General features: G+C 57.9%; 1 protein-coding gene across 1 annotated transcript in view; it reads right to left on the bottom strand.

Moving 5' to 3' along the window:
• The window catches only part of ZNF787 (zinc finger protein 787), a 43213-nt gene extending 30596 nt beyond the window's left edge, over positions 1 to 12617 (bottom strand). Inside the window, exon 1 of the mRNA XM_017865355.1 lies at positions 12450 to 12617. The gene's annotated coding sequence lies outside the window, so the exon portion shown is untranslated. The remainder of the gene's footprint in view (positions 1 to 12449) is intronic.
• Between the last annotated feature and the right edge of the window lie 444 nt (positions 12618 to 13061).

The following is a 13061-nucleotide window of genomic DNA, read 5'->3' as shown; positions in this document are numbered from 1 at the left end:
ANGGCAGCCCTGCCAGGAGCTGCCACTCCCCACTCTCTCCACCCCACCTTTGCCCAGCGCTCCCCAGCTCCTACCACCCCGCCCCTGCCCAGCGCTCCCCGGCTCCCTCCACCCCACCCCTGCCCAGCGCTCCCCGGCTCCCTCCACCCCGCCCCTGCCCAGTGCTCCCCGGCTCCCTCCACCCTGCCCCTGCGAAGAGCTCTCCTCTGGTCCTCCCAGCTGCCTCCTCTGGACTCCAGGTGAGGGCCACCTCCTCAAGGTCCCCACCTGCTCCACCCGCCTGTCTTTCTCTTCCTAAGGCCTGCTACCCTGCCACTGTCTGTCTCTGCTTAGCTGGCCTGTCCTCCCAACACCCATGTCCCTAGCACCCAGGGCAGCACCTGGCACAGGTGGGTGAGCACCCAAACAGATGGGCCCGGGCAAAGCACAGGCTTGAGACCAGACAGCAAATCCCAATACTCAGACCCTCCCCGGACCCGTCTCAGGAAGAGGTGAGACCCACGTGGACTGACAGGCAGACCTCCCTGGGACAGACCCCCTCGGCCTTTGGGTCCCTCGGATGGAAGAGTTCAGGCTCAACTGCCGTGAACACGCTTGCAGCCCGACCAGGCTAGCTCTACCTCTCCACAGGCTACCGACAGGAAAGCCCAAATCTCAGGAACTGCTTTTTGCAGAGACAGTCTCCATCCCAGTGAGGTTCCCTATGGTGAGGAACCTACGAGAACCATGCCGGGGGAGATGGGCGGAGTCACCCCTCCTCCACAGAGCCGGCCAGAGAATGCAAGCTGGCACCCCTCCCACACCCAGCATCAAGAGTGAGAGTGAGCTCAACGTGTTTCTTATATTCATTTTCCTAATATTTTAATCACAGGTAATTATGTCTGTATTAAGGGAAAAGCCTAAAGGGGTGTTTTGGACAGCGGCTGGGGCGACGCGTCGGAACTGGTAGATGGCTGGGTGCTGGGGGGCCAGCGGTGAAGGCCACGGCACAGAACAGGCCACCCCAGTGCAGCTCCAAAGGCACGGGGGCAGCAGCAGATGCAAGAAGGGTGCTCTAGCCTCCCCTTTTCCTCCTGAAAGCAGACGAAACCCCATGTGAAACATGCCCTCCCCGTAGACGAAGAGGACATCCTCGTCACCAGCACCAGGAGCTGAGGCTGAGAGACAGCTGCACAGACCAACCCTTATCTCCCTCAGCCTCCCCAAGGACTTTAGTGACTCTTTCACAGTCGCTATTCTTCGGCATAGAAGCCCTCAGGCCTCACTGCTGCGAGAGGCCTTCCCTTTCTGAAGTCTCCCATGTACCTGTAAAAATAACATTCCGGGCCGGGCGCGGCGGCTCACGTCTGTAATCCCAGCACTTTGGGAGGCCGAGGCGGGCGGATCATGAAGTCAGGAGATCGGGACCATCCTGGCTAACATGGTGAAACCCCGTCTCTACCAAAAATACAAAAAATTAGCCGGGTGTGGTGGCGGGTGCCTGTAGTCCCAGCTACCCGGGAGGCTGAGGCAGGAGAATGGCGTAAACCCAGGAGGCGGAGCTTGCAGTGAGCCGAGATTGTGCCACTACACTCCAGCCTGGGCGACAGAGAGAGACTCTGTCTCAAAAAAAATAAATAAAATAAAATAACATTCATAAGCTTTTCTCCTGTTATTCTGTTTCATGTCAACCTAATTCTCAGACTCTGCCAGAGGAGGGGAGCCATTGCGCCCAGCCTAATGTTCAGGAATTACATAGTGGTGATGATTTAATATATTCACAGCTTTGTGAATATATTAAAAACCACTGAATTGTACACTGTAAAAAAGCAAACGTTGGCCGGGCACGGTGGCTCATGCCTGTAATCCTAACACTTTGGGAGGCCAAGGCAGGCAGATCACGAGGTCAGAAGTTCGAGACCAGCCTGGCCAATATGGTGAAATCCTGTCTCTACTAATAATACAAAACTTAGCCGGGTGTGGTGGCTGGTGCCTGTAGTCCCAGCTACTGGGGGGGAGCTGAGGCAGGAGAATCGCTTGAACCCTGGAGGCAGAGGATGCGGTGAGCTGAGATCATGCCACTGCACTCCGGCCTGGGTGACAGAGCGAGACTCCATCTCAAAAATAGAAAAGAAAAAGAAAAATCAAATGTTGTAATACATTAATTGTACCTCTATTAGAAAATAAACTTTTAAAAATTGTACAGGCTTTCTAATTACAACACCCTGAACATTAAATATGCATAAGAATCAGCACTGTAGGAAAAGTTAAAAAAAAAAAGTACAAGAAAAAACGGGAAGAGAGCAGTTTGCAACCAGCGGCTGAGGAGGTGGCGGAGGCTGCTCCTCACCGCTTCTCGGCTGAAACCTGTTTGCCAAGTGGTGATAACGTCCTTCCAGTGAAACTCTATCACATAACTCAATAAAAGCAGGGACTTCCCAGCTCAGAGCCTTCCCCTGGCCTCCACCTCGGGCCAGCTTCCTGCAGGGCCAAGGCCTTGACCAGGCTGTGGATGGGTGAGGTGGGAGTCTGCCCTCCACACCCCTCCTCTCCACCGCACAGTGGCCCGCCCAGAGGCCAGCAGAGATCACCTCTCACTCAGCAGGGATCTGCTGCCAGCCAGGCCTGCGCTGCCCACAACGGGCACTGCAGCCCTAGGCACACGGCATGATCCTGCCACGGTGATAGCCGGATGGGGGGCAGAAGTGAGGCAGCCTACAGACGTGGAGGGGCTGACCCTGTGTGGGGGGCGCTGGCCCTCAAACTGCCCTCCAGATACTAATGCTTTTTACATGTTCAAACAGTCACGCTTTAAACAGCCAGCCACGTACCTCCATCGAGAGTAGCCTTCATTTCCCCTCTTGGTTCATAAAGCCTAAAATATTTACTATCTGGCCCACTGCAGAGAAAGTTTGCTGACCCCGATGTAAAGAAATGAGGGTGCCAGGGTTTGGGGCACACTTTCCAGGCCATGGCCGGGCCAGGGAGGCGCAGCAGAGGGGCTGAGCACCTGGAATGGCGCCAGGAGGGAGGGGCAGGCAGGGACCTGGAGCAAGGCCTGGGCAGCGGCCCAGCCCGGGGCTCTGTGCTCAGCAGCTGCTGCCCTGGAATTCCTGGTCACTTCACCTTTGACCTGCATTTTGTAAGTGGGGTCCAAGAGCACAAGGGCTCAGTGCTGGAGGCTCACAGCCTGGGCTTGGGGGGCTCTGCACTCACCTGTGGGTGAAATGCCAAATACAAAACACCCTGGCCGACCCAGAGACCTCCAGGAAAGGAAGACACTTTCTTCCTGCCTTTTTGCATAAGGGTCCACAAATTCCATAGCCAGAGGGGCTGGGGCAGCAGAGGAGGGGTAAGCGGCGAGGGGCCACAGCTCAGGGTCCGGAGGCTCTTCTCAGAGGCAGGCGGGAAGGAAGGCCGCACCGTGGCGACCTGGGACAGGGCCCACACTGCTCTGCATCCCAACTTCCTCTCCGAGGAGAGGGAGGGGCCCACACCTACCAGGGAGATGTGAAACAAACAGTCTGGGTGACAGCGCTGTGCCCCTGTGAGCAACGGGCAGCCGCGGTGCCAGTCCCTGGCGTCATCACCGGCTCTGCCACCCTCAGAAATGGCTGAGCCTCAGCTGCCTCCTCTGCAAAGCAGGGACGGGAAGGACAGGTGCCTGTGTGGGGACTGAGTGACTGAGTGGAGGCTTCTGAGGACTCATCAGGGTTAAGACGGGTGTTCACTCAATGCTCCCCAGTTCTCTTCCTCTCCCGTCCCTCCAGGCATGCTCTCAGCCCCTGCTGAGGCCTGTGTCCTAATCCATCAGGCCCTACCCCCAGGACCTCATGGCGGGAGCATGGGACCCTCATCCGCAGAGAGGAGCAATGGGAGAGGCGGGGGCCCCAGGAGCTGCGGGGGCCTGAGGCAGCTCCTGACCCAGCTCTCAGGGTCCAGGCCAGCTCCCTATGACAAGGCCCCCCACTTGCTCTCAAGAAAACCCTAGGCTATTCAAGGGATCGACCAGAAGGCTGGGAATTTCACATCTTCTGAAACGAGGGTCCCGGCCTCCCTGCCCGCCTCTGTTTCTCAGCCGGTGTCTCAGCTCTCCCAGCCGCTGCTGGTGCTCACTCACCTGGCTCTGACCTCCGCTCCAGAGAGGAAGCACCTGCAGCATGGGCAGGGGTGCCTCCCCCTCGCCCCCGGCCCTCCAGAGATCCAATTAGCACAAATGATTGTTATTATTGTTGTTATGAAGTCCCGCCCACCCCTCTGGAGGCCTGCCTGCCAATTATCCCCTTTCTTCTGCTGCCAATCTCACCTCCTCCTCCCCCGCGCTCTCGGAAGCAACTCCTCCTGGCCCTCCACGGCCCTCCCTGCCCAGAAACTTCTCTGGCACCCACCTGCTTTCTCCCTCACCTCTGTCTCTTATTTCCTTCCCGTCTACTTGCGGCTTGGAGCAGCCACCTCCTTTCCTTCCCCGACAGTCATCCTCTAACCACTCGGCTAACAAACACCCTCCCTGACTTTTCACCAAATCCTGTGACTCCTTCTCAGCCTGACTCCACGGCCTCTTCAGAGCCACCGTACACCCCATGTGGTCCTGCCTTTGCAGGGCAGGGGAGGAGCCCTGGGGTGCCCAGACCAGCCTTCTCCCCCCGACCCCACCCCCTCCAGCACGGAGGGCTGCGGCCCTTTCCTCCCTCCCACCCGTCCACCCTCACTCTCTTCTCCCCATTCCCCCCCTTAGGGCTTTCGCTCCCTCTCACCATGATCCTGGCTCCCACCCTGCCTCTTGGAAGTGCCCTCCCCACACCACACACCAACTCATCTTCCTAAAGTCACTCAGTTCAAACAACCCAATTAGAACCTGGGCAAAGCATCTGAGCAGGCATTCCTCCAACGAAGAAAGACAAATATCTGATACGCACGAGCAAGGATGTCCTCATGAGCCGTCTGGGAGAGGCAGACCAAACCCACAGGGAGCCAGCACCTCACACCCACTGTGCCGGCCTCAGAAAACAAGTGCTGGTGAGGACCAGGAGAAGCGGGGAGCCCCCCACTGCTGGTGCCAGGGCACCACAGGTGGGGCCGCCGTGGGAAACATCTGGCAGTTCCTCAAAAGGTTAAGCCAAGAACTCCTGTAAGAACCAGCAAGTCCACTCCTAAGCATAAACCCAAGAGAAAACATACATCTGTCCGTGCAAACAGCAGCACCCAAATGTTCACAAAAGCATTAGGTATAACCGCCAAAATGTAGAGACGACCCAGATGTCCATACGGATGAACTAACTGTGGTCCATCCATGACCGTAATGGAACACGACTCAGCCATAACCAGGCGTGAAGTTCAGCCACCACAGGGATGAGCCTCGAACACGGCACGCGTGGTAAAACACGCCCGATGCAGAACAGCGCGTGATTCTATTTATACACCTGCCCACAACAGGCGCACCCGGGGAAAGAAAGCAGATCAGGGCTTCCCAGGGACCCGGACGCAGGGAGGGAGGGAGGGACTGCTGAAGACGCACTGCATTTCTTTAGGGATGAAGAACAGGTTCTAAAATCGACTGTGGGGATGGCTGCATAAATCAGTGAATACACTAAAAACCACTGAACTGTATACTTCGTTATTTATTTATTTATTGAAACAGAGTCTCACTCTCTCGCCCAGGCTGGAGTGCAACTGCACGATCTCGGCTCACTGCAACCTTCACCTCCTGGGTTCAAGGGATTCTCCTGCCTCTGCCTCCCAAGTAGCTGGGATTACAGGCGCTGAACTGTGCACTTTAAAATGAAGAATTCTACTCTATGGGACTCATAATAAAACTGTTCTCACCAACAAAAAGCAACTCAGTTCATCACCTCCTTGTCCAAACTGCCACCACTGCACGTGCCTGCTGCCCCTCAATCCAAACTCCAGGTTCCTCCCCAGGCACCACGGGGCCCAATCCGGCTCCAGCACCTCTGCAAGACCCCTCCTTCCAGCTGGCCTGGATCTTCACTGTGCACTGCGCTGCTCCTGACACACCAACAGGCTCAGGCCTGGCCAGGCCTGGTCTTTCTTTCTGAGGGGCCGGGCTCACTCCTCCACCTGCCCCGGCCAGGCCTGGTCTTTCTCTCTGAGGAACCGGCCCCACTCCTCCACCTGCCCCGGCCAGGCCTGGTCTTTCTCTCTGAGGGGCCGGGCTCACTCCTCCACCTGCCCCGGCCAGGCCTGGTCTCTCTCTCTGAGAGGCTGGGCTCATTCCTCCACCTGCCTGGCTCGGTCTCACCTTTCAAGGGTCTGCTCAAATGTCAGCTTCTCCCCGAGGCCCACACCCCACCTTTCCCACGGCAGGGCTGACTTCCCGGCCGGTCAGCACCTTCTGTCACCACGTCACGAGCATGATGATATCACTTCTACTGGTATTTCCTTCCTGGGGCTCTGCATCTGCTCCTGGGCACAACGCTCCCTGAGGGCAGGTGCCAGGGGTACCCAGCACCTGCTGCCCCGGTGCCCATGGCTGCTTCCGGAACCAACACCGCCACCTGGCCCCACTGCAGAGCCCTCTCCTGCTCGCCTTTCTGCTCTGCTCCCGGCTCAAGACGCCTACAGCGCCAACCCCTCCACTCCTCCACCAGCTCCTTCACTGCCCTTTTCTGTGGCCGCTTCACCCCTCACTCCTGGCCTGAAAACCTCATTCTTGTTCCCTCCTGCACCTCTGGTGGATCTCCAGGCTAGGTGGGGTGATGCTACGAGGGATCCCGCGTCGGGCCCTCATTGCCTCAGCCCCGGGACATCTCTGTGACACCACTGAGACCCCAGGCCTGCCCTCCCTGAGGGTGGTGGGGAAAGCTCCTTGGACCCTTTCCTGTTCATTCTACGGTGACTGGTCTGTGGATACCTTCCCTCTCGTCTGAGCCGGTTTTGGCAGGTCACATTCTCCTACAGCACAGCCTGCACGTCCCTCGGGCGAGGTAAAGGATGCAGAGGTGAGCCGTCCCCTGCTCAGGACGCAGAGGTGAGCCGTCCCCTGCTCTGGCCCCCTCTCCCTCTCCTCTCCTCTCGAGGTTGGCTGCAGCGCATCGATTTCGCTGCTCTATTTTTTTTTTTTTTTTTTTAGACGGAGTCTTGCTCTGTCGCCCAGGCTGGAGTGCAATGGCCGGATCTCAGCTCACTGCAAACTCCGCCCCCCGGGTTTACACCATTCTCCTGCCTCAGCCTCCCAAGCAGCTGGGACTACAGGAGCCCGTCACCTCGCCCAGCTAGTTTTTTTTATATTTTTTAGTAGAGACGGGGTTTCACGGTATTAGCCAGGATGGTCTCAATCTCCTGACCTCGTGATCCGCCCGTCTCGGCCTCCCAAAGTGCTGGGATTACAGGCTTGAGCCACCGCGCCCGGCTTTTTTTTTTTTTTTTTGAGACGGAGTCTCGTTCTGTCACCCAGGCTGGAGTGCAGTGGTGTGATCTCAGCTCACTGGAAGCTCCGCCTCCCGGGTTCACGCCCTTCTCCTGCCTCAGCCTCCGGAGTAACTGGGACTACAGGCCCCCACCACCACGCCTGGCTAATGTTTTGCCTGGAGACGGGGTTTCACCGTGTTAGCCAGGATGGTGGCTGCTCTATTCTTTTCCAGCTACTTCACACCTGGACTTGTGCGGCAGCTTCCCAGAGGTTTCCCGTAGGTCTCCCACTCGTACCACCCACACCCTCCCCGTCACAGCCGGATTCCTTGGAGGCACCAGCACAGCCACAGCAGAGACAGCTCACGGCCCCAGTCACCACACTCGACTTTCCGAGAGGGTGAGAGCGAGGGACTTCGTCTACTGTCAGGGTGCGGTGTGTTGTGGGGACTGCGGGGCACAGCCGGCAGGACCTGGTGCCTTGCACATCTTCAGATCCTTATGCAAAGGATTCTGGGTCTTAGGGCAGCCGAGTAACAGAGAATTGTTTAAAAGACAAACAAAACAGTCTTCTGGCCAAAAGCCCCACACACCTACAAAGTACACTATGGACTCTGGGTGACAATCAGATGTCCGTGTAGCCTCATCCACTGTCACAGAACGCGCCGCCCTGGAGTGGGAGTTGATAGTGGGGAAGGCTGTGGGGGGGTGCCAGGGGGGATACGGGACATCTCTGCACCTTCCTCTCAAATTTGTTGCAAACCTAAAACTGCTCTTAAAAAAAAAAAAAAAAAAAAGCCCCTGGCCGGGCGCGGTGGCTCACTCCTGTAATCCCTGCACTTTGGGAGGTCGAGGAGAGTGGATCACAAGGTCAGGAGATTGAGACCATCCTGGCTAACACGGTGAAACCCCATCTCTACTGAAACATACAAAAAATTAGCCGGGCGTGGTGGCGGGCGCCTGTAGTCCCAGCTACTTGGGAGGCTGAGGCAGGAGAATGACGAGAACCCAGGAGGCGGAGCTTGGTGTGAGCCGAGATCTCGCCACTGCACTCCAGCCTGGGCCATAGAGCAAGACTCTGTCTCAAAAAAATAAACAAATAAATAAAGCCCCTGGTCACTACTTAAGTGGCTGCGGAGGCAGGATCAAGTAAGCCTAGGAGTTTGAGACCAGCCTGGGCAACACGGCAAGACCCTATCTCTTAAAATTTATATATATAAAACATTAAAAACAAAGCCTTTATGTGGGAAAAAAAAAAAAAGACACACACACAAAACCACACCCACGGACCACCTTACATTCTGTGACTCCTCTGTTGGGCCAACAGGGCAGGCTGGCCATTTTCCAGAAGGTGTGGATTCTTCCCCCGGGGCCTTTGCACCAGACGGTGTGGATTCTCCCTCTGTGCCTCCCCCCTACCAGGCCTTTGCACCAGACGGTGTGGATTCTCCCTCTGTGCCTCCCCCCTACCAGGCCTTTGCACCAGACGGTGTGGATCCTCCCTCTGCACACCACCCCCTCCCACCAGGCCTTTGCACCAGATGGTGTGGATCCTCCCTCTGTGCCTCCCCCCACCAGGCCTTTGCACCAGACGGTGTGGATTCTCCCTCTGCGCACCACTCCCCCTCCACCAGGCCTTTGCACCAGACAGTGCGGATTCTGCTCCCCACCCTGCCGGGGATTTGCAGCAGACGGCGTGGATTCTCCCCCCGGGCCTTTGCACAGCCCCTTCCTCCCACCTCACCTGCCCTCTCTGTGTACAGCTGCTTGGCCCATCTGCCAAGGCTCAGCATCAATAGCACCTCCCCCAGGAAGCTTTCCCTGACTGCTCCCTTCCCTCAGCTCTGTCCTCTCTTATCCAATGACAAAAGATCACACTCACCAAGCACGGATTAAATCCCAGGTCCTGGGTGCGGGGTGCCCTAAGCACATAAGCTCTGATCCTGGGCCCCGCCATCAGTGAGAGACAGTTCGAGGCCATGAGGCCAGCGCAGGGGCAAGAGGACAATCGCCCTGGGCAGGGCTGGGTGTGATCTGGCCCCACCAGGAACCAGCCACATGACCTGGGCAAGGTGCTTGGGCTACCCGTCCCTCCTGATAAAACGAGACGATGTGCGCCAAGTGCTCACCCAAAAGCCACGGAGGCACCCAGTAAACGTGGCCTATCACTGTGGTCCTTGTTGTACAGACAAGGAAACTGAGGCTTCCACAAGGGGAGTGGCTGGAGCAATGTCACAGAGCCACAGCGAGGCTTCCACAAATGGAGTGGCTAGGACAATGTCACAGAGCCACGGCGAAGCTTTGAAAAAGAGTGGCTAGGATGATGTCACACAGCCACAGCCAGGCTTCGACAAGCGGAGTGGCTGGGAGCAATGTCACAGAGCCACAGCGTAGGAGGCTGGAGTCACACCTGAGTCGGCAGGCTGCCAAAGGCAGCTTGTTTCCTTCTAACTCGTGGACACTGGCATTTGTTCCCTTTAACGTCCACCACTGAGGATGGTCCTGTGTCCCCCAAGGGGATCCGTGTCTCACTCACCTCTGCGACACCTACTACAGGTCCCCGTCAGCCCCACAGTGCCTCCAGCAGGCTGTGCACTTGAGGGCTGGCCTATTTCCAGCAAGGACCCCATGCACAGCAGCCTCAGGAATCCATGGCTCTGACCGGCCAGACACCCTGGGCTGAGACCAGGATAACTTCTGATGCCAGCATTATCCACTGCAAGGCCTGGCACCACGGAGGCCTCAAAACAGGGGGGCCAGAGGGGACCCCTATTTAGCACAAGAGAGACGTCCATAGTCTATGAGCCCAAAGGGAGAAGGCTCAGGGCAAGGCAGAGACAGAACCAGGAAAACTTCACCGAAGACAGCCCCAGGTAGCCAGGGCCCCTGCAGGAACAGACGGGCCCTGGGCCGTCCCACCGGGCTCAGAGCTTCCGCTGGTTTCTTCGCAGCTGTAAGGTGACAGCTCTGGGCTCCTGGGACAGGGCCACTGACACTGGTGATGTGACTGCTCGAACTCCACATCTCCCTTGCTCTCCCTGATGCTGGGTGAGTGAGGCCTCCCTGGGGGCTACATGGATCTCAGCACTCAACTTCCGAGCCACTTCTGCTTCTCCTACTATGCTGGGGTTCCCCTGAACCAGCCAGCAGCCCTGCATGTAGGAGTCCTCGTGGACTGTACACCCCACTGGGCAGGGAGTCCAGCGTCTCCAAGCCAACAACTAACACCTAAAGGACTTCGGGACAGGCTTTATCCCCCCAGACCCCAACCTGGGGGCAGAAGGGGGCGGTCATGATGGTCAAGGGTCTGGGCTCCGGAATCACACATAGACTTGGGTTCTGAAGCTGCTGGGGGCCTTGGGCCAAGTGCCAAACGGAGCCTCCAACCCGAGCCTCCATCCCATCCCCCTAAAATGGGGGTGACCACCTCCATCCCACAGCCTTGAGAATTTAGGACTGTGAGGACCAGGCACTAGGCCAGGTTCCTGCAAAGTGTGCACCAGCAAGTGTTGTCGAATCTGCAGTTTCTCACACCACAGAGGCCCCAGCGCCCAGCACAGTCCTCACTAGGCTGAGGGCCTCAGGATGCACCAGAGGATGCATGAACGAGGTTCGGAAAGGCCTGTGAGATATGTCTGAGGATGGGTGTCCTGAGAGCTGTGTAGACCTAGTAACAAAAGACCTCCCAGGCAGCCAGGAAGTTGCAGGTGGCCTTGAGCTGTTACTCCTGCCATTCCCTGCCCAGAGCCCATTGTCATCCTCCCTTAAGTAACAGGCTGCTGATAGCCAATCCCTCCTCTTTATCTTTCAAGACACACAACCTCCCCTCACCACACACCCCTCCCTCAAGGTCAGAGCTCCCAAGACCACTCTGGCAAATCTCCCCACCCCTCTCCCCAGTGCAAATGGGTCTCAGCTGCTCTGGGACAAGGACTGTATGATTCCTGCCAGGCTGCCCAGCACAGAGCACCACTCTACCTTGCGCCTGCACAGAGGGGGACTTGAGACCCCTCTTTTCACCCAGGCTGGGCCAGGCACCTCGTCTGGGCCCTCACAGGACAGTGCTGTGCCAAGACCATGTGTGACCTCATGCCCAGCACAGGGCCTGGCCTGTGCAGTTGCCTGGATGGATTACGTTTACTCAGGGAATTACGAACTTGCTCTCCTTTTTAGACAATTGAAGGGAAATTGAACCTGGGAAAAGGGAAGTGACATGTCCAAGGTCACAGAAGTGGAAGAGACAGTGCCAAGGCCAGGGCCCAGGAACGCCTGGCTCCAGAGCCCTTTCCATCTACTTTACACCCTTCTGTTGAGGTCTGCGCTGGCTCTAAAACGCAAGCATTAAGAGCCTTCCCGCTGAGGTCAATACTATTATTACCACTTCCACTCTGTCCCGGGGGAAAGTAAGGCACTGAAGTTACTCGTCTAAGGCCACAAAGGTGAGTGGTGGGGCTGGGACTTGAACCCAGGCCTGCCTGGTCCCAGAGCTCTTGGGGAATACAACCCAGTGCCTGCATGCACTCTGGCAGCGCACCAGCAAGGGGCCAGGCCGGGTGATGAGCCCTTCCCATCTCTCAGCTCTGCTGAAGCCTGGATGGATGGATAAGATGCGAGATAAGCAAGCAGAAATCTGATCTGGATGTTCTCTGGGGCCGTGGCCGGAGGACCACAGGGACTGCGCAGAGGCAGGCAGGTGAATGTCAGCAGCATTTAGCCAAAGAGGCTTACAGTCTTACAGAGGAGCTAAGCCAGGATCAACGCAACTATGCTTCCCGGCGCTGGGACCAATCGGATCCCCAGACGGTTCCTAAGCACTGCCCAACATGGGGCCTGGGACCAGGTAACCGCAAAAAGCAAACTAAGTCGTTCCTTCCCTAAAGCCCTGACCATCCCCCGGACTGGGTTGGGTCAAGATGCCTTCCCTGACTCCCACAGTCCCCAGACCTCTGGATCAGGGGTCTGGTCACCTTGGGTGGCGACTCTGTCGCCGGGGTCTCAGTCTCTGCCTTCCACTCAGACTCCAGGCCCTTGTTCATCTCCCTGCTCCCTGCCTAGTGCACAGCGCAGGGCCTGGCACTGAAAAAGCTTCTGCCTCAACTCACTCGTGCCTTCTGTGTCTGTGGGTCACTTTTCTGTCCGACTCTGCAGGTCCCAGGGGCACTCATCCACATGAATTGGGGTCAGCTCCCTGGACTGGAGGTCGGGGTGGGGTGTCGGGGGGCGGGGCTCCACTCTGATCCACTCGGCACGGGGAAGGGAGGCCTCAGGAATCGCCACCGGATCCAGACCCCGCCTTCGCCCTGCCCCGTGGGCCACGCGGTGGCTGACCTTGGCCCAGTCACTTCCCCCCCTGGGGACGCGCTTCCTCCCCGCCTGCCGCGCAAGGGCGAATGAATGGGCCTCCTGCCGGCCACAATCCCCGTAATTACCCGCCTGATCAAAGGCCACGCACAGCCCGCCCGGGGCAGCAACGGGACCCAGACTGACTCGAAAAGGGGAAGGAAGGGCTGGGGGGGCCGAGGGCTGAGACCGTGCCCTTGGGGCCGCAGTATCCGGCCAGGCCAGCCGGGCCCGCGCGGCCCCTTCCCCCACCTGGGCCTCAACTTCCCCCCGGAGTCGCCACCACTTCCGGCCACGACCGGCGGAGTTGGAACTTCGAGGGGACCGGACAGCGGCCTCACCCCGAGGGCCCGCAGGAGAGGGACCCCACCGAG

Source organism: Rhinopithecus bieti, unplaced genomic scaffold (genome assembly GCF_001698545.2).
Source record: "Rhinopithecus bieti isolate Rb0 unplaced genomic scaffold, ASM169854v2 scaffold_81780, whole genome shotgun sequence".
In the NCBI taxonomy this organism is placed as follows: domain Eukaryota; kingdom Metazoa; phylum Chordata; class Mammalia; order Primates; family Cercopithecidae; genus Rhinopithecus; species Rhinopithecus bieti.
The sequence above is the reverse complement of the archived record's forward strand: the minus strand, read 5'-3'. Positions and strand labels throughout refer to the sequence as shown.